At 48.0% G+C, this 18,203-nt stretch overlaps 1 protein-coding gene across 3 annotated transcripts in view; it reads right to left on the reverse strand.

The window, feature by feature from the left end:
- The window catches only part of RAB7A (RAB7A, member RAS oncogene family), a 73,548-nt gene extending 57,324 nt beyond the window's left edge, over window positions 1–16,224 (reverse strand). For all 3 annotated transcript variants that reach the window (XM_060109177.1, XM_060109175.1, XM_060109178.1), the window contains exon 1: window positions 16,016–16,224. The gene's annotated coding sequence lies outside the window, so the exon portion shown is untranslated. The remainder of the gene's footprint in view (window positions 1–16,015) is intronic.
- Between the last annotated feature and the right edge of the window lie 1,979 nt (window positions 16,225–18,203).

Here is an 18,203-nt window from a genome sequence, read left to right on the forward strand (position 1 = left end):
CGCAGTGAGAAGCCCACACACCACAACGAAGACCCAAAACAGCCAAAAATAAATAAATAAAATAAAAATATTTTTAAAAATAAAAAATAAAACACACCATTTTTGAGGCAATTAATTTGTACCAGTGGGTAAGCCGGGAATACGACGTGAAAGACCCATGTGTTAACAGCCAGCAATTCCTACCAAACAAGTTCCTCCAACAATAACAGGAAAACTGCACCAAGAGCTGGCCCTCGGGGGCCCTGAGCATGACGTCATCACCGATTGGCAGCAAGGGGAAGCGGGGAACCTCTGCGCGTCACTGGAAGCTGGTACAGACCAGGGCACCGCAGCACGGAGCACTGCCTGGGCATCTGTGGTCCCTCCTTTCTTTGGGAGCACTTTGCCCTGCTCCCTTCCGTCACCGACTCCACTGCGCGTGCCCCCCCCAGCCCCCAGCTACCCAACACCTGCCCAACAAGCTCTCCTGCTTTCACAGCCACAGCCATCGTCAGGCGCTTCACGCCCCAGCTATTTCGGCTGCAAATCCTTTCACCCAGAATGATCTCCTCTGCGCTTTCTTGTCCTTCCCCTTTCGACATGTAAGTATGGATAGGCTGCCATGACAAAATGTGATTAATGAAGAAATAAGAGAACCGCAAACCTGCTTTTAGCCCCATCACGTACCTGCTACCTGGGCTCTCGAATAACACGGCTGACAAGCGCAAAGCCCACCGCCCCTGAAGTCACGTGCACAGTGCCGCACACGAGGCCCGCTCTCGCACTGCACGCGGTCCCGGTCCTCCCGCCTCGCGTTTGCAAGGCCTACCACCACCTCAGTCCATCAGGCCCGGAATCTCACAGCCTGCTTCCAGGTTCTGCCGCGTCAACATGTTTGGAAGGTCACGGGTCCACTTCTCTCCTCCCCTCCATGCACATCTCTCGGCCAAAAAATGACCCAAGCAGGGAAACTACTCTGCCCCTACTTCAAAATACACATTCAGAACACATTAAATACATACCAGGCAGACTTACATGTATTATTAATGGACCTTCTAAAATGCAGTTAGATTTTTTTAAAAAGGGGTACAGAACAAATTATGCTTCCATTGTGTTTATTAGGTTGAAGCCTACGAAATGTCAGTTTTGAAAGTCAAAACCAAGCAATTAAAGGGTTCATGGTCATCTCTAGGTAGGAGGCACTGAGAGGAGACAGACTGCTTTCCAGGTTTCCTTCTGGACTGATCAAGTGCATCATCGCCTGCTCACCTGTCCGGAAGCCTCCTATCAAATCGGTTTTCATATGATATCATCCCCTTTGTAGGTAGCTCGTCAAGTGTCACACAGCCAAAAGGAGGCCCCCCCCCCAGGACAGGAGCCGCCTCCCCATTGGGCACTTCCCTAGCGTGGCACCGGCCGGGCGCAGCCTTTGCAAGCTCAGCCGTCTACAGACCGCACTTCCACCCCCGCACCACGGGGACAGGAAGCCAAAAACCAACTTAGTTCTCAGATTCAGACACACAGCATTTGATTCTGGCCTGTGAACAGCTACAGGTGAAGTTATTGGTTGACTGTGTGCCCAGAGAGGGGGTACGTGGCAGGACCGGCCCACATGAGCTCCTCCCTCTCCCGCCCCGACCTGCCCCCACCCCCAGGGCTCTTGATTACGCAGCCTCGCCTCTCCACTGGGCTAACAGGGGTCCTGGGCACCAGGCTTCACCCTCCTCCCCTCGCAGACCGTGGGTACCTGCAACACAGGACACCACGGACAGGACTTCATATCACAACTTGCACAAATGACGAGCTACACCTTTAGAAGATAACAAGCAAGAGAAAAAAGAAAGAACTGGTTGACCCAGTGTACTTTTTCTGTCAAAAAGGTAATTGTTTTTCGCAATTCAGATGGCTAACATTTCCTCAAAAGCCGTGAAAATAAAGACTGGCCCAATGGTCTACTCTTTATCTGTGAAAATTAATTAGTAAAAAGAAACATTTTAATGCATGCCAAGCCTGGAACATTTTTATGGAATCTGCTACGAACAACCCTCCACTAAGAAAGACAGAGAAATCTAACTTGTCAAAGTTAGACAACAACAGTTAACAACAAAAACCCATCCAGGGGGCTGCCGGTCCCGTGGTTACAACTCCACACGTCCACTGCAGCGGGCACGGGTACTATCCCCGGTTGGGGAACTAAGATCCAGCACACCACGCGGTATGGCAAGGCCAAAAAATAAGTAACATTTAACAAAAAAATCCATCCAGAGTGCCGATTATGAAGTAACTGTGTATGCTCAAATACTGCAAGAAAGGACCAGAGATGGCAAAACATGACATGCTTAAAAGCATCATGAACAGTTTAAAACCCAATACTTGCTTTCCAACCCATTCACAAGGCAACAGGGATACATACAAGGATGAACAGATACGTACATTGCCGCCCACACCCAAGGCTCTCCGGGGCTCAATGCAGGTTTTCTACTGTTTGTATAACTCCTGCTGTACGGGAGCTTGTGGCGTGGCAGGTGCTCCACAAAACCTGCTGACTGAACGAGCAAGTATATGGTGTTTGTCCCAGATACATGGCAGGTGGGTTGGAGGTAGCTCCTTCCCCCTACCAGGGCATCTTAGAAAAAGGCTTCCTCTAAATTTCCTGATAAATGAATCTGCCTGACAAACTGATCAAGAAAACAGGACAAGCGCAGGAGGAGCACCAATTTAACCAGAAGCAAACAGGTCTTTGAGCACAGCTTCAACAGAGTCTATGAAAGATGGAAAACTGCCTAATTTATGAAAACGTATCATGAAGCAGAGAAGCAAGCAAGACAGCGGCACTGTCCCAGAAACAAAGAATGGAACACAAGTATTCACAAAAGACACATGTAGGTGGGAAATTAGTGTGTGTGATAAAAAAAAAAATTCTAGTCAGTGAGGAAAGGATGACAATACAATGAAACACTGAAGCTACTATGCATTTGGAAACAAAGAGTCTGACATCACATCATACAGAAGAATTCCAAACATGCTAAGTACTAGGAAAAAAATAACCATTGTTTTTATTGTCTTAGGAAAGGAGAAGGCCTAAGTATAATATGAAACCCAGAAAACAAAACAAATTGACAGATGTGACTACAGAAAAGTTTCTATACTATAAAAACACAGCATCAACCAAACCAAGCCAAAAAAACAAGCCAGGAACACTGAGACATGAAAAAGGGTTGATATTCTTCCTATATAAAAAATATTCTTACTATATAAGAAATATCCTTGATATATATATATTTTTTTCTTTTTCTTTTTTTTTGCGGTACTCGGGCCTCTCACTGTTGTGGCCTCTCCCGTTGCGGAGCACAGGCTCCAGACGCGCAGGCTCAGCGGCCATGGCTCATGGGCCCAGCCGCTCAGCGGCATGCGGGACCTTCCCAGACTGGAGCACGAACCCGTGTCCCCTGCATCGGCAGGCGGACTCTCAACCACTGCGCCACCAGGGAAGCCCTGTTTTTGTTTTTAATAAATTTATTTATCTTTTATTTCTGGCTGCGTTGGGTCTTCGTTGCTGCACGCAGGCTTTCTCTACTTGCGGTGCGTGGTCTTCTCATTGCAGTGGCTTCTCTTGTTGCAGAGCACGGGCTTAGCTGCTCCGCGGCATGTGGGATCTTCCCGGACCAGGGCTCAAACCCGTGTCCCCCGCATTGGCAGGCAGATTCTTAACCACTGTGCCAACATGGAAGTCCATTGCTACATATTTTTTTTAAAAACCCTCACCTGAGCTTTCAAGAACAAAAGCCAATTCACAAAAGAAAAATAAATGGCTAATCCTTTTTTTTGAGTTTAATCCATTTATCAAAGAAATGGAAATGTTAAACAATGAGGCACCATTTAAATTTTCCCCACTAGTTAAACTGGCAAACACTAAGAAAATTGACAATTGGCAACGATATAAATAGAATCCTCCAACTACAAATATTAAGTACGCAACCTTCCTGGGGGTACTACAGTAATGAGTACCAAATTTTAAGTATGTATAACCACTACATCTCAGGGAAACTATCAGGTAAGTGGACAAAGATAAACAGTGAATAGCTCTGTGACAGAGAAAAGGCCGAAGGCACCAAGTGTCCACTGAGAGGACGGTTAGCCTATGGCAGCAGCACACAGCCGCGAGCGGCAGCAGGCGCTGACAAGGACGGGGGCTGAGTGAAGTCTTCAACAGGCAAGAGACACAGGGTGTGCACTGCATGACCCCCTTTAAACAGAAAAATGTAAGTCTGGAAGTACGGTCACCCAACTATCGGAAGGATGACAGAAAACCATTCACTTTAAGACTTCCACACTGCTTCTGTAATTTAGAAACAAGTCATGCTAGGAAAAATCTAGCCACCCAGCAGTGAGGTCCCCCTGCTCCTCTAAAGAAGTGAATGAGCAGGGCTCCGCATAGGTGACAGCTGCTCCGTGGCTGAAAGGGTTCTTTACGTTTCCATGACGTCACCATGCCAATTAGGATACTGCAAAAGCCACTGCAGTATGAGCAAGAGCCAAAGAAAATCAGAACAGGAAGGATCCTGTGGGTACTTAGTCCCCCCTTACCCATGGGAGACACGGTCAAAGCCCAGGGGATGCCTGAAACCACAGGGAGCACCCACCCCTGTACATCCTGCTCTTCCTGTACACACACACCTATGATAAAGTTCACCTTTCAGTCAGGCAGGCAAAGAGATTAACAGCAATAACTAGTAACAAAACAGAACAATTGTAACAACACACTGCAATAAAATATGAATGTGGTTTCTCTCAAAATATCTCACTGTACTGTACTCACCCCACCTCTTCTCGTGACGTGAGAGGATAAAACGGCGCTGTGCCACCGCTGGCCTTCTGACTACACATCTAAAGGAGGACCATGGCTTGGAGCGACCCCAGATGGCGGGGCCATGACGGTGTCAAGGCCTGGATGTCTGGAGTGGAGAATGTGGATGGCTGGGGATTCCAGGTGGGAAGGAGCGAGATTTCAGAACAGCACGCAATTTAAAATTACGAACTGTTTACTTCTGGAATTCTCCATTTAATATTTTTGGACCATGGTTGACCGCAGGTAACCGAAACTGCAGAAAGTGAAACTGGGGATAAGGGGGGACCAGTGTACTCTCATTTTCCAGCAGTGGAAACTGAAGCCTAGCAACTCCCTTGAGATCCATCCCGGGCCCTGCTTAAGGAAGCCTCTACAATCCTCCGGTTTCTGGTCCACCAATTTCAAACAAGGTGAGGAATTTTCAGCAGGGAACACAACAGATGTGTGTGTATATGTATCTATCAAAAGCCACTCGGGGAACGTATTTTTAGTTCTTCCTTTCATACGGTTACCTTTGGAGGGAAAACATAAATTAGTCTAGGATCTAGGAGTTCCCTGGTTGCCTCGTGGTTAGGATTCAGGGCTCTCATTGCCGTGGCCTGGGTTCAATCCCTGGTCCGGGAACTGAGATCCCGCAAGCTGCACGGTGCCCGCCCACCGCAAAAGGCTTATTGGTTTAAATAAATAAGTCTGGGTTTACCCTAAGACCCTCTCCCAGAGCAGGCAGAACACCGATAACACGTGTTTAAGACACACATATACAGGTCCCAGGGATTCAGTGAAAGGTGGGAATATGATGGGAAAAACTTAGGAAATGAAGTTGGTGGTGCCTGAGCAAGGCAGGACGCCAACAGACAGAACACAGAGATGAAGGGGAGTGGCAGGAACCAAACTGTAGGAAGCAGGGAACAAAGTGTGGTCAGGAAAAGGTTAAATACAGCCAGTCAGGGCAACACAGGGTCTGCATCAAAAGGACAAAGCCAGGAAGACAAGCTGGAGACAGTTTGTGTAGAAAAACACAGGGTTCTGTGGCCAGGGAAGGAATGGGACCTAAGGACCACTTGAAGACTACCTGGTAGCACTTCACAAGAAGGATGGGGGTGCTGGGTGAAGGTACTGAAAATGTGGAAGGCAAGGGAGGGCTCACACGCAAACGTTCCTTTCACGCCTACTTCCTGCGAAGGATACTGCAAGGCTCTCGAATTGAGATTATCCCACTTCTCATTTAAAAGAAATAGATTTCTTACGATAGGAAGCTGATTTGTGAGAGAAGATTTATGGGCAATTTGGTATCCTTTTTTGCATTTAAATTACTAGCTAACGACGGAACAAGAATCTACAAATGAGGCACCTTCCCCCAACAGCTAGTACCCACGGAAGCCAGCCACTGTAAAACCAGCACCATTTCTCCAACATTTCCAACTCTATGCTTTCCAACTCAAGTGCCTCTTGATCCCTTGTGCACTGTGACTCACTCTAACCAGTGAGCTGTGAGCAGAAGTGACGTGTCATCTCTGGGCTGGAACACTTAATCACGGGAGCAAGACCCTCCAACAGTTCTCCTTTACTTTGCCAAGACAGCCAACAGCGTCCCACACTGTTGTGGCTGCTTCTTCAGCTGGAGTAAGGATGACACAGAGCCCCTGGAAAATCCATACAGAACACACTGTCCTTTTTTTTTTTTTTTTTTTTTTCGGTAAGCGGGCCTCTCACTGTTGTGGCCTCTCCCGTTGCAGAGCACAGGCTCCGGACGCGCAGGCTCAGCAGCCATGGCTCACGGGTCCAGCCGCTCAACGGTATGTGGGATCTTCCCGGACCCAGGCACGAACCTGCGTCCCCTGCATCAGCAGGCGGACTCTCTACCACTGTGCCACCAGGAAAGCCCCCACGCTGGCCATTTTGAGATTATTTGTTACTGCAGAAAAACCCAGCCAATTCAGTCAGATGCTGCTCGAAAACTCACTACCTGGAAATTTACATTTCAAAAGAAACAGAATAGTCAAAGCATCCCTCTTTTCAAAAACACTTTAAAAGAACACTTAAATAAAACCAATCACTAAAGTTTACAAGGGCTATTCTCTTCCATAGAAGGTGCTATTCTGGGCTTCCCTGGTGGCGCAGTGGTTAAGAATACGCCTGCCAATGCAGGGGACACGAGTTTGAGCCCTGGTCTGGGAAGATCCCACAGGCCGCAGAGCAACTAAGCCCGTGAGCCACAACTACTGAAGCTCGTGCGCCTAGAGCCCGTGCTCCGCAAGAGAAGCCACGGCAATGAGAAGCCCGCACACGGCGACGAAGAGTAGTCCCCGCTCACCACAACTAGAGAAAGTCGGCGCGCAGCAACAAAGATCCAATGCAGCTAAAAATAAATTAAAGAAAAAAAAGTACTTATCTTTAAAAAAAAAAAAAAAAAAAAGAGGGCTTCCCTGGTGGCGCAGTGGTTGAGAGTCCGCCTGCCGATGCAGAGGACACGGGTTCGTGTCCAGTCCGTGTCCTCCCAGTCCGGGAGGATACCACATGCCGCGGAGCGGCTGGGCCCATGAGCCATGGCTGCTGAGCCTGAGTGTCCGGAGCCTATGCTCCGCAACGGGAGAGGCCACAACAGTGAGAGGCCTGAGTACCGCAAAAAAAAAAAAGAAGGCGTTATTCTTCTCACCATTCTTGGGGTTAAAGACACATCTGCCAACCTGGAATATGGAGCGCTAGTCAGGATACTGAGCATGTTCTTTCAGGCTGGTTTTGCATCTGAAAGAAGATTCTAACAAGGCAAATGCTGCTGCTTAGTTTGAACTTGGAAGTGAAGCATCAACAAGGTAACCATTAAGCTCTACAAGACGTAAAGAGATTATCTGTGTGTGTGTATATATATACTTTGTTCAAGGTATCACATTCATGTGCGGGGAGCAGAAAAACTAAACCCACTTTCTCAAAGAATCAAGTTCCTTGGAAAGCAATTCTTGTTACGAGGACTGTGCAGCCCCTGGATCAATAGATTCTTGACTGTGATGCTCCCACTGTTCTAAATGCAGGTGCCAAACCAAGAGCTAAGCATCTGTATTAACAGACCACGAGGACAGTGCCTTTTTTTTTTTTTACTTGTTGGTAAGACAGAATGGAAAACAAGAGAGAGTTACACACAACTATTTTTCAATAGTTTGAACGTCTGACATGAACCCTAAATTATCTCAGGCATTTAGCCAATAAAACATTGCCCATAAACTGGTAAGAAGTGTCCACATGGGCTGGCTGGCTCAAGAAGAAAACCAAGCTAACTGCTCTCCTTCTCCAGCCCATCCCCCCAAACCAGCTCTTACTTTTAACCTGTGTTAAAGGCATTTCTGAGCAAGTACCTCTCTGAAGGTTTAAGCATGCCACCTGTATTTCAGTCCTAGCCCCACTCATCCCTTAATGTGTGTTTCTTTAGGTAAACTATAAATCCATAACTGGGACAGCATCAGTCTTGCCCAATAGGATTGTGAGGTTCAAGTGAAAGGATTGCGCCCCATCCTAGCACCACCCAGTGAAGCATCACTTTGTTAAACATAAATCCTTCAACATGGCACTGGAGTTCGTCCCCTCCTCACCCCAGTCTGGCCCCCATACATGCTGCCATTCCCCAACTTGAGGTACCATAGTCCCTCCATCTGCCCTACGTTCCCCCACCTCCATTCGTTTGCTATGCCATTCACTCCAACTACAGTGGCTTTCCCAGTCTCCCCTCCATATCAATTCATCCAAAATCTACTCAGTACCACCTAACCAAGTCATTGAACACTTCCAGCATTTTTGTGTCTCTCATCTGTCTTGTTTTTACAATTATTCCTAAACCTCCAGTGCTTTTTATTTGATACTTCCCACAGCTGTCAGCGGTATTTTCTTACAGTAGACAATAAAACTGTGTCAAATGAACACAGAACACATAATTTATCATTCAGGAAGGCTATCCGTATTAATCACTGGCCCAAAAGCAAAACGTACATGCTACAAATAGTAAAATCGTGTCCAAAGTGAGAACTGGAGAAATATTTTTAAGTTTACTGAATAATATTTCAAGATCCATGCTAGAATAATGATTCATCCCTGCCCTCAAGGAGATCAGCGTGGGGGAAGGGCGGGGGCATGTAATATTATTCCAATCAAACCGAGGTCTACAGTGGATGCACAAAGCTCAAGATCACGCAGCCAGAAAGCAGCTGGTCAAACACCAACTAATATCTAAATGGTCAGTCAGAACATGCAAAACAGACCTATTCCCAGCACGTGTATGAGGGAATCTAATATTTTAAGGATGCAAGTGTCAGACCAAAGAAGAACTTCAGTGGAAGCACTCTCTACCATGGCTAGATTTATACCCTACAGGTGACACTTTGAAGCCATTCCACCCCCAGGAATGAGTCCAGATTATAAATGCAAAAACTAACCCGTAAGGGCAACTAAGGGGGGCTAACGGCTCACTAGACTTAAGTCACTCTGCTTGTCTATCCCCAACGGATTTGAAAAGCACTTACAAGAGGCGGTCTCAAGTTATGAGACACGTGGCTGCAGAAACAACCTCCCCGCCCCTCAAGGACTGCCCGTGCTGGTACTGGAGGGAGACACGGCGCTAGCACCACAAGGGCGCCGTGAAAGTAAGTGTCAGCAAAGATGCGGAATACCTGGAACTCTCACATACCGCTGATGGGAGTGTAAAGCGGTAGACAGCTTGGGAAAGCTGGCAGTGTCTACCGAGGTGCAGCACATACCGTTACGGACTGAATTTTGTCCCCCACCCCACCCCCCCAGAATTTATGAAGTCCTACCCTCTGGTACCTCAAAATGTCAAAATGGGACTGTATTTGGAGACGGAGCTCTCAAAGGGGTGATTAAAGTTAAACGAGGTCGTGAGGGTGGGCCCTCATCAGACCGGTGTCCTTGTAAGAGGAGGTTAGGACACTGGACTCCTACAGAGCAAAGACCATAGGAGGACACAAGGAGAAGACGTCCACCTACAAGCCAAGGAAAGAAGCCTCTAAAGAAACCAACCCTGCCAACACCTCGATCTCGGACTTCTAGGCTCCAGAATCATGAGAAGATAAATTTCTGTTGTTTAAGCCACCCAGTCTGTGGTATCTGTTAGAGCAGCCCTAGCAACATACAGATACACACGCTAAGACTTTCCACTCTTCAGTATTAACTTATGGAAATGTGTGCATACAGTCAACAAAAGACAAACCCAATAATATTCATACAGCATTTTTTTTTGGCCTTACCGCATGGCATGTGGGACTTCCCTGACCAGGGGTTGAACCCGTGCCCCCTGCAGTGGAAGTGTGGAATCTTAACCACTGAACCACCAGGGAAGTCCCGAAACAGCATTATTTTTACCAGCCACAAACTACAAGCTACCCAAATGCCCAACGATAAATTAATAAAAACACTACAGTATATCATATAATCAAACACTACTGAACAATGAAAATGGAGTTACCACTGCACCCAACAGAAAATCTCACAGGCAACAATGACTCAAAGAAACAGATACAAAAGGATACACTGTGTATGAATTACACAAGGTCCAAATCAGACAAAATTAAAATACAGTGTTAAAAATCAGCAGGAGGAGGGACTTCCCTGGTGGTACAGTGGGTAAGACTCCACGTTCCTGATGCAGGGGTCCAGGGTTCGATCCCTGGCTGGGGTACTAGATCCTGCATGCATGCCACGACTAAGACTGAGTGCAGCCTAAATAAATAAATGAATATTAAAAAAAAAAAAAGGTAAATGGAAAACTAGAACATTTAAAAAAAAAAAAGCAGCAGGAGGGGATGACAATGACCTGAAGGAGGCACAAGGCAGCTTCTGAGTTTATGAAAACTCTTGAAGTTGTTCACTTACCTATACGCTTTTCATATGCCCTACTGCAAATTCACAGTTCACTAAAATGGAGAAATGACAAGTTGCAACAACTTACTGATCCATTGTCACCACGGCACAAAAACCTTATTATGGTACTGAACGCATCAGGTTCTTCACCTGTTGCCACTAAACATTTGAAAAATACAGCTAGTCTCCTGATCCCAGCTTCCCGCCACTGAGTGTTTATCTAGAGGGGTCCCACAGGTCAAAGGATCCAAAGAATATCCAGGGCCCTCCAAAGTTCATCTCTCATACCATACTTTAAAAATTCAATCTCATTAAAGGAAGGTATTAAAGTATACATTCATAAGAATAAAATAACCAGTTAACACTCCGGTCTGCCTCGGAGTAGTAAATTGAATTTTTCGTCTTTTTACTTCTGAATTTTCCTAGCTTTTTTTTTTTTTTTTTAAAGAAATGATGTATTTACGGGCCTCCCTGGTGGCGCAAGTGGTTGAGAGTCCGCCTGCCGATGCAGGGGATACGGGTTCGTGCCCCGGTCTGGGAGGATCCCATATGCCGCGGAGCGGCTGGGCCCGTGAGCCATGGCCGCTGAGCCTGCGCGTCCGGAGCCTGCGCGTCCGGAGCCTGTGCTCCGCAACGGGGGAGGCCACAACAGTGAGAGGCCCGCATACCGCAAAAAAAAAAAAAAAAAAAGAAATGATGTATTTAATAATCAGTAAAAGAGAAATGTCATTTTAAATAAAAAATAGTGGAAGAAAGATACGTTTTTATAAGGAGTCAAATGCTGAGTGCTTTACAGCAATCATGAATAATCAAAAAGCCAGGCTGGTGCATCAGAAAGAGCCTCAGCTGTGTTTCAGGAGACCCAGACTAGCATGAGCGTAGCAGGGCCACCTGAGCACCCAGGCTCGGCCACCCTCTTAAGCCTGCAGGGCTGCTGTGAACACCAGCTGAAATCTATGTGAACTGTTAAGCACTAGGCAAACGTTAAAAAAATCACTGAAAGACAAATACCATGTAGGAAAAGTTTCTACAAAACATGAATGCAGACTTCCCTGGTGGCACAGTGATTAACAATCTGCCTGCCAATGCAGGGGACATGGGTTTGAGCCCTGGGCCGGGAAGATCCCACAGGCCGCGGAGCAACTAAGCCCGTGCGCCACAACTACTGAAGCCTGCGTGCCTAGAGCCCGTGCTCCGCAACAAGAGAAGCCACTGCAATGAGAAGCCCGTGCACTGCCACAAAGAGTAGCCCCGGCTCACCACAAGTAGAGAAAGCCAGCGCACAGCAATGAAGACCCAACGCAGCCAAAAATTAATTAATTAATTAATTTAAAAAAAAAAAAAAAAGAAAGCTCTTTAACAACCCTCAACTGAGCAAGACAGGCTGGAAGACTTCAACGTGGCTCCTAACCTGTGGGCTGCCCAAACGACCCAGAGTTACTTCTGGGGCCCCTGGCCTACAAGTACACAGAGAACTGTCGGTAGCCTGACTGAATGACACATGCAAGAGGCATTATTTTTCATAAAGTCTGTGCTGTTACAATCAGGTTTTTTAAAGGTTAATTCACAGTAGCTTTGTTGTGTACTCTCAAACAACTCAAATGGTAATAAATTTTTAAAATTCAAACTGCATACCAAGATTGGAAACCAATGATGTAACTTTTTACTTCACAATGGACATTTTAAGGTATTCCCTAACTGAGCTGAGCTGAAGTCCAGGAAAGGCAGTAGGAAGAGCAAGCCCTCTAGCTGTGAGAGGGTGGGGAGACCAGAGCAGGCGCTTCCCTGCACCTGGGGGCGGGCACTTACGCAAGGCCACTTGAGAGCCCAGCAAGGTCCCTGCCTCCCTTGATGGGCTTGCTCAAACCTGCTCTGTCCGGACAGCAAGCAGTCCTAGACAACCAGGAAATGGACCACAGAAGCAGTTAGACTGATCTCCACAGCAGTGACGACACCACCAAAACACAGAGCCCCGGGCGAGGCCTGAGAGCCCCTGCATTAAGCCCTGCATCTTCAGGGGGATGGACAAGGCCAGTACTGCATGTCACCCCTGGGACCAACGCCCAAGCCCTCTTCCTCTCCCATGGAGACAGTCTGCAAGCAGCTATTCTTAAATTGTTTTTGAAATCACAGCCTGGAGTACTAAAATTGAAACTCGTCGGAGACGGTGCTAAAAAGCCTGTTCTGATTTCCCGCACCGCATCACTTTTACTTTTGATTCACAAATCCCACCAACCACAACCTCCATTATCAAGTTTTAAAATATAAGCGCAAACTATTTGTCTGTGTTTAATGGCATATGCGGGAAGGAGAAAGCAGAACATACAGGGAAGGTGCGAGAGCAAATAACTGAAGAGATCCACACACTGCAGCCAACGGCAGACAGAAGCACACAGATCCAGCAGACGGCAGTCACCGACGCAGGTGTGATCACGCAGAGGAACAAATGCCAGGAATACAGCCGCCACCGTACAGGGGAGACAGGAAGCAGCAGAAAGCCAGAAGCAGCGAAGTGGGGGGAGCTAATTTCCCCAGCTCCAGCCTCCTTCAGGGATGACATCAGTGCCGGGTGAACCACCGTCTGAGCCTCACGCAGGAGGACTCCTCCTGACTTCCCCGGAACACCCGGACTCTAACTCCCAGACCAACAGCCTGGTGAGTTCTCCTTAGCCATATGTGAATTACGTAGATGGAGAGCTAGACAATTCATGACAGTAATAATGGTAAATATTTACGTCAAATCTCAGAGAGAAATGGTGCATAAAACGGCTCTCCCACGTGTGTGGCCTGGGTTTGCTACACCTTTGCATAGAAAGACTAACGCCAAACCTAAGGGCAAGGATGTGCTCAGTGCAGGTCCCTTTGGAAATTTATTAAAAGCTAATCAAACAACCAAAACCTTCTGCTCGCTTAGTGGTAGGGTCAGGAATTGGATTCAAAGCCACACTGTACTATAAAGCAATGCTCTTTGACTTGGGGTTTGGGGCAGGGTAAGGCCTGGTCGGCACCAAGAAATATTTTTGTTCCATGAGGTTGCTAACAATTACCTGAAAAAATGTCCAAATAAAGCTGTTTTAGCTTATCTTCTACATTCCACTCTCCCTCTGTTCGTCTACCCCTGAAATTCTACCACAAATGCAAAACTCACGTCCCCTCTTAAAGAAGGGGAACCAGAGGACTTGTGGGACGTGGGGTGGCGGAGGGTTTTGTCTAGGATGACACTGGTCCTGAGACTGGGAGGCGGCACATGAAACCTTCACTGTCGGCTGAAGCAGCAGCCCCAGCCTGCCAAGTGCACCTCTGCTCAGGCAGCCCCCGAAGCTGACATTCGCACTATAAGATGACAGTGACACCAACCCCCTCTTCGGTGAACAACAAAAGATGCTGGAGAGCAAAAGGTAAAAACAAGTTTAGAGATGAAAACTACCCTTCGAAAAACACGACCCATTTAGGAACTGTGATATTATCTTCTACGAACTCTCTTCAAAAGCAAACCGAATCAAGTGCTGTTGTTAAAATGAACAAAGCTTTCAAGTTACCCACTCTGAATGCACCTGCTGAGATGAAAAATAACTCCTCTTTACAAAACATCTCAAATTCTACCACCAAGCCATTCCACAAGAGAATTCCTGGCCATGATCACTCACCATCTTTAAATTCCTTGAGGATAGGAACCAGGCCTATCTCCCTGAGTCAACAGGCAATGCCTGATACATGGTAGATACTCAAAACACCTGATGAACGGATGAAACGCTGCTCATCATTACACTCCTCTAAATGCAAACAATACTTAAGGCTACCACACTTAACACCCACTTAAGTATATCAGGCTGAGTAACAAAGTTTAAAAAAAAAAAAAAGAAATCAGACTACAACAGGGCTTGGACAGGATCTTCAGGAGAAGTACTCACAACTCACTTTCCAGTTCTTAGACTCAAATCTGAACAAACTCTCCTAAGTCTGAAGAGGGAAGCACACCAATAGGAGACTTTATCAATCCATGGATGAGAAGTCATGTGGGTAATCAGCTGCTTCAGTCACAAGGAAGAGACAAGAGCCTGTTCTTTTGGAATCCAAAGAGAAGATACAGTATTTTCAACAGGAAAGAACCAGCTAGCTGGACACCCATGCACTAAGGCTTCAGGAAAGGTCCACATGGCAGGACTGCCAGCCCAACTCATTTGACAAAAGACGTAGGTAACAAAAACTTTCAAACCTTAATTGAGTATTCTGCTATGATACTAGAGCTCCCAGTTTACTGGCACTACACTATTTAAAAACAAAAAAGTGTGTTAAAACTCACAACTGCAAATGGAATATGTTATGGTTTTAAGGCAGAACTAATGCCACCAGAAAAGGCTTCCGAAATGACATCACTAGAAAGAAAGGAGGCGGAGAGAGACAGATACCAGGTGGCAAAAGATACTTCACAAGCTTCAGGGGCATCAGAAAGTACAACCCAGAGGCCGGGCACAGTGCTCTGGAGTCTGGGTGCCTGGACCCGAATCTCCGCTCCATAACTTATTAGTTCTGCGACCCTGGGCAAATGACTTAACCTCTCCGATCTTCCATTTCCCTATCTATAAGTGGGCACAATAATAGTACTTGAGAAGTCTACTCTGAGAATTAAATACAATAATCGCTGCAGAAATATCGCCACGCTGCCTAACATGCAGTAACCGCTCCAATGTTTGCTACTGTTATTTTCAATTTTCCCAGTTTTGCGAACCATTCCTTTCGGGGAAGCCCGAACTGAACGCCCTAAGAAGGCCCCGCCGCGGTCCGAACCAAACGCAGCTCTGCACCCAGCCACCGTCTCCCCCCCAGCAAGTTTGGAAACTTCTTCCACGCCTCACCGTAACGTCTTTGTGACAGAAAGCTCCCAGTCGCGGGAGCCCGAGGCGCCCGAGGGAGACCGGAGCACGTGACCCGGGTCTCCCCGGACTCGCGGCGTCTGGGACCCTCACCCGCGTCGGTAGGACCGGACGGCGGGCACGCGGCTCTGCCTAGCACCGGGGCAGGGTGGGCGGCGCCCCCGCCGCTGGTCGGTCGGCCCCCGCCCTCGGCCGCCGCCCCAGTGCCGGGCCGCCCAGGCCAGGTCGCCCTGGCCGTCTCGGACCGGACGCCCCGGGAAACGGGCGTGCGCGGCGCCAGCCGGGGTCACACCCGGCGACCTCTGACACCCCCGCGGACGCTCGGCCGGCCTGCCGCCGGGCCCGAAGACACGGAGCTCCCCAAGAGGCCGGGCCGGGCCTGCCCAAGACGCGGACGGCGCGCACCGGCGACCGAGGGCCGGGAGGGGGATGGGGCCGGGCCGCCACTTACCGCGGCCGCTCCGCTGGGCTCCGGGCCGGGCGCGTCGCGAGGGCTCCGCCGAGGAGGAGACGAGGGGACGACAGGAGCGAAGGAAAGTCCAAGCTCCGATTCCGGCGGGCTCCTCGGCCTGTCCAACCTTCCAACGCCGCCGCCGCCGCCGCCTCGGGCTTTATGGCCAAGACTCCGGCTCCGCTCCCACTTCCGCCACCGCCGCCGCCCCGAGCGGAAGTACCTGTCACGAGACGCTCGACGCCAGGGCTGCGGAGGGGGGAGCCCCGCCTCTACCGTGCGTCACGTTCAGCCGCCTCCGGCCCAGGCCTGGGTCACGTGGCCCAAACATGTCTGCCCCCATCGGCTGCGGCCATCTTTGAGGCCCGGCCGTGAGCAGGGTGGCGCCATGCTGGACCCACCCACCTGCCTCAGCCCCTGAACTTAGCACCTAAAGAGAAGCAAAGAAATTGAACCCACTAGAGCCCTGCGGTGGGCGGGGCACCCTACCCAGCTCCAGCTCCACCTGCACACATTAGAATCTACTCAGAACTTTGGCTCCATCTTCAAAAACATGCTCCTTTCATAGCCTTTTCTTACTGGTTCATGCAAACTTCATTCTTTTGGTTGCTGGGTACAAAAACTTTGGAATCATTCTTGATCCCCGTAGTGGGTTGAATAGTGACCCCCCACACACACATCCTGGAACCCGTGGGTGTGACCTGATTTGGAAAAAGGGTATTTGAAGGTGTAATTAAGGATCTGGAGATGAGACCATCCTAGATTACCACGGGGGGGCCCTAAATCCAATGACAAGTGTCCTTATAAGAGACACGGAGAAGAGAAGACCACGTGGAGATGGAGTCAGAGGCTGGAGTGAGTAGCCACAACCCAAAGAATGCCAACAGCGGCGGGGGGGGGGGGGGGGCGGGGAGAAACGGTGTTGAGTTTAGACTTTTGTATTTGAGAGAACATATTTCTGTTGTTTTAACTACCAAGCTTGTGATGATTTGTGACAACAGTTCTAGGAAACTAACTCAACTCCCCTGTTTATCTCTCGGACCCCTCATCCACAAGCTTCAAAAGATATCCGGAATGTGACTCCTTACTATCTCTGCCACTACCCCTTGGTCTGAACCGCCATCATTTCTCACCTGGATTATGGCAACAACCTTGGTTTCCTGCTCGCACCTCATTCCCTATCCAGTCTTAACACAGTAGCCAGAGTAATTGTATAAAAATGTCAAACCATGTCATCCTCCTGCTCAAACTATTCCCATAGGTCAGAATAAAAACTAAAGGCTTTACAAACAAAAGGTCCTATCCTGGGAATTCCCTGGCAGTCCAGTGGTTAGGACTCCGCACTTTCATTGCCAAGAGCCCATGTTGGATCCCTGGTTGGGGAATTAACATCCCGCAAGACGCCAAAAAAAAAAAAAAAAAAAAAAAGTCCTGACCCCTTAGATACTTCTTGGACCTCATCTCCTTCTAACATCCCCTCTGATCAGTCTGCTCAACCTACACTAGTTTAAGAAAAGAGAAGGCACACATGTAACTAAAGCCTTTGCAGTTGTATTTCTTTCGATCTGGACAGTTCTTCCCTCAGATATCTGTATGGCCACTCCCTCACTTTCTTCATGTTTTGACTTAAATGTCATCTTTTCAGTGAGAATGGCCTTCCCTAAATAAAACTGAAGTTCCCCTTCCTATCACACTAGACATAAAACATCCACTTGCTATCTGCCTTCCTTTTTTTTTCTTCATATTGCTTTCTTGTTTGTTTACTGTCCATCTCCCCCACTAGAATGGCAGTTACATAAGGGTATGGATTTTGTCTGTTTCATTCATTGCCATATCCTTGATTAGAACAGTGCTGGGGCACAGTAGATACTCAGTGAGTACCATTTATAGAGTATTCAGGGCAATGGAAGTTGGAAGTGGACTCAGAAGCCAAGAATTACGGTAATTCCACCCCACTCTGCAGCCATTCAAAATGCTAGGCTTAAAGAAACAACTAGAGAACACAGAAAAAGGCAGAGCACAAAAATAAAAAGAGACCTGTGAACCCCCAGCTTTCTAAGAAGCAGACCAAGATGGCTATTCAAATGCAAACATGGCTATTTCTCATGAAAAAGAAAGGACTACTCCGAAGAAACCCATCAGCCAAGAAGGTGGAGTCAGGAGCTGCAGAGAATTATTCCCAAGGAGC

This window comes from Mesoplodon densirostris, chromosome 10 (assembly GCF_025265405.1).
Source record: "Mesoplodon densirostris isolate mMesDen1 chromosome 10, mMesDen1 primary haplotype, whole genome shotgun sequence".
Lineage (NCBI taxonomy): Eukaryota > Metazoa > Chordata > Mammalia > Artiodactyla > Ziphiidae > Mesoplodon > Mesoplodon densirostris.